Here is a 3,352-nt window from a genome sequence, read left to right on the forward strand (position 1 = left end):
GACCGTTTCCCCTGTCGTCAGCGTACATCCACCTGACCGCTTCCCCTGTCGTCAGTGTACGTCCACCTGACCGTTTCCCCTGTCGTCAGCGTACATCCACCTGACCGCTTCCCCTGTCGTCAGTGTACGTCCACCTGACCGTTTCCCCTGTCGTCAGCGTACATCCACCTGATCGTTTCGCTGGTCGTCAGTGTACGTCCACCTGACCGTTTGGCTGGTTATCAATGTACGTCCACCTGACCGTTTGGCTGGTTATCAGTGTACGTCCACCTGACCGTTTCCCCTGTCGTCAGCGTACGTCCACCTGACCGTTTCCCCTGTCGTCAGTGTACGTCCACCTGACCGTTTCCCCTGTCGTCAGTGTACGTCCACCTGACCGTTTCGCTGGTCGTCAGTGTACGTCCACCTGACCGTTTCACCGGTCGTCAGTGTACGTGCACCTGAATGAGCAGCGGAAAAGCGAAGTTCAGCTGTCGATGATGGTCCGTCTGGAGAGCGAGACGACCGGCGCCAAGTGGCGTATCAAAGCGACCCAGATCGACTGCAGCCAGCGCAGCGAGCTCCGCGGTGAGCCCGACCTCAGTGCAGCACGTCCAGGGACTCTCTGCTACCTGTAACGCAGTCAGTGCGAAGCCTGGGCTCCAGGTGTAGCACCCAATTTTACACACACCTGTCACTGACGGCGAGCCTCATGCCACTGTTCAAAAGTGGACGTGGTATCGCACGCACCACTTGTATTGCAAGAGCGGACATTCTCGCACGGTCCACACTGCCTGCGATTGAGTGCACGCTTCGCGCTTTTACTCGTGTATGTGCGGATTAGGCACACGACCTGATTTTACAGCTAACGCGCCGTCCTTGTAGCCCCAACAGGCTGCACCCAGTTCTACAACGGAACAAAGGGAACGTTTGAGAGCTTCAACTTTGAAGGCGGTGCATATACATTGAACCAGGACTACAACATCTGCATCGGCTCCTCGTTTGGCACATGCAAGGTGAGCGGCATGGTGGACTGTGGATGTCCTTGTCCGATGTCATGACGTTGTTTAGTTCCCTTCCGCCCCTGTGTACAACTGCTACGAAACCGCGACGTTGATGACTGCGGGACGGGTCGCCCAGCAAACGCGCTGCTGGCAAACGGCGACTCATACCTCCGCTAAGTCGATCGGGGTTGTAATGATACGTTTTACAAATCGCATGGTGAGAGTTGTCTCGGAAACCTTTACCGCCGAAGTGCGCTTCATCGAAATTGATTTCGAGCTTGAGTAATACCTTCCTCTGGGATCAACTAAAAGTCGGCCCAGCGTTATGTTTGTTGTTCAACGCAAGATCCGGAACCAAACCCACGCTTCAAAGATCGGAGCTATCGGAGTAATCGGAGTAAATCGATTCTGTCAAAGTAGAACGCCGCATAAATCTGCCTCGTAGGCCGTTCTGCCGTTGCCAGCAACGCGTTTTCTGAACAATTCGTCCCGCAGTCGAGACCCTCGAGACGTGCCAGACCCAGAGGTGTCTGCGGTCCCAGCTGGAGCAGCGAGACGTGCTTAGGCTGTTAGTTGTGTCATGTGGTTGCTGATCGCCGACATGCGAGCACCGCGCTGTTTGCTCAGCATGCTTTGGTTTTGCTGGCGGTGATCGTTGGAAGCCACGCCATCGACGAGGTAGAGTGCGGGAGCTAAGGACTGTCCCTTGTCTCTTTGCTTCAGACCAGGCGTGTAGCTTCCTTTTCAACTGGGCTGAGGCCTTAAGCCCTGCGCCCGCCCCATTGACTTTGGCTCAGCGATGAAAGAAGCTGTGAGAAAAAGTGGCCCAAATCCGGAGAAATTCTGGATGAAAATAAGATTGTATGCTTTAGGGCAGGTTTGACCACTTTCCCTGCTCAGTCTCCCTCCCTATATTATTTTTTAAAACTACACTCCTATTTCAGACGTCGTTCTCCTCCAGTGAGTTCAAGCTGGACATGGTGACCTCTGCAGATACCTCCGGCGTGGGGCTGGCTGCCTGTGATGTGCAGACCTCCGGCTCTGGCGGCCTCAGGTACTGACGTGCAGACCTCAGGTACTGGCGGCCTCAGGTACTGACGTGCAGACCCCACCTACTGGCGGCCTCAAATACTGACGTGCAAACCTCTGGTACTGGCGGCCTCAGGCACTGACGTGCAGACCTCAGGTACTGGCGGCCTCAGGTACTGACGTGCAGACCTCAGGTACTGGCGGCCTCAGGCACTGACGTGCAGACCTCAGGTACTGGCGGCCTCAGGTACTGACGTGCGGACCTCAGGTACTGGCGGCCTCAGGTACTGACGTGCAGACCTCAGGTACTGGCGGCCTCAGGTACTGACGTGCAGACCTCAGGTACTGGCGGCCTCAGGTACTGACGTGCAGACCTCAGGTACTGGCGGCCTCAGGTACTGACGTGCAGACCTCAGGTACTGGCGGCCTCAAGTACTGACGTGCAGACCTCAGGTGCAAACATGCAGACTTGGGGCGCTGACGTGAAATCCCCAGCACTGGTGACACCAGGTGTTGACGTGCACGCGTGCGATCCTGGCGGCCTCGATTATTGCCGCGCGGACCTCCGGTGCTGTCGGCTCCAGGGACTGACGTGGAGAACGGCCACACTAAGGGCTACGGGAACCCAGGACGTACGGATCCCTGACACCGGAGGCTTAAAGCACTGGCGTGCAGACGTCCTGCACCGGTTGCCTCCATTTAGCACATCCGGTACCCAGTGCAGACTCCACCGATCTCACTGACAACTGCAGACTGAAAGGAATGAAAGATGACGCGCCTGTTCTAGAAGGTATCCAGGGTCCGCTGATGCGTCGCTGAAGTGGTCCGTGCTATTGCGCCGTCGCCAGGTCGGATTATCTCTTCATCCCGGGCGGCTCGAAGACAGGCGACTCGCCGACCAACGAGAAGTACTGCGGCTCCGTGCTGCACTACAGCACCGGCTCGGCCGTGCCGCAGCCCGTGGTAAGGACGCCGGCGGCGGCCCTCCGGGCGGGTCCAGCTGCACGCGGATCTGGACACCGAGGGCAGAGCCGAGGGTCACCCCTACACAAGCCACACGCTCTGGCCACCCCTACCCAAGTCACACGCTCTGATGCCCTGACCCTGGGGACCCGACCTGATCCCGTCCAAGTCACACGCTCTGGCCCTGTCCAAGCTACACGCCCTGACCCTGAGGGGCTGACCTGACTCTAACCAAGCTAGACGCCCTGACCCTGAGGGCCTGACATGACCCTGTCCAAGCTACACGCCCTGACCCTGAGGGCCTGACATGACCCTGTCCAAGCTACACGCCCTGACCCTGAGGGCCTGACATGACCCTGTCCAAGCTACACGCCCTG

At 58.0% G+C, this 3,352-nt stretch overlaps 1 long non-coding RNA gene across 1 annotated transcript; it reads left to right on the forward strand.

Annotated features, from left to right (window-relative positions):
• Positions 1-486: 486 nt before the first annotated feature.
• On the forward strand, positions 487-1,984 carry LOC119102494 (uncharacterized). Its single transcript, XR_005094700.1, has 3 exons — positions 487-567; positions 865-995; positions 1,928-1,984. It is a non-coding gene; the product is annotated as an uncharacterized LOC119102494 (long non-coding RNA).
• Positions 1,985-3,352: the final 1,368 nt, after the last annotated feature.

The sequence above is a fragment of the Pollicipes pollicipes genome, unplaced genomic scaffold, assembly GCF_011947565.3.
Source record: "Pollicipes pollicipes isolate AB1234 unplaced genomic scaffold, Ppol_2.1 Scaffold_5724;HRSCAF=6776_pilon_pilon_pilon, whole genome shotgun sequence".
Taxonomy (NCBI): Eukaryota; Metazoa; Arthropoda; class Thecostraca; order Pollicipedomorpha; family Pollicipedidae; genus Pollicipes; species Pollicipes pollicipes.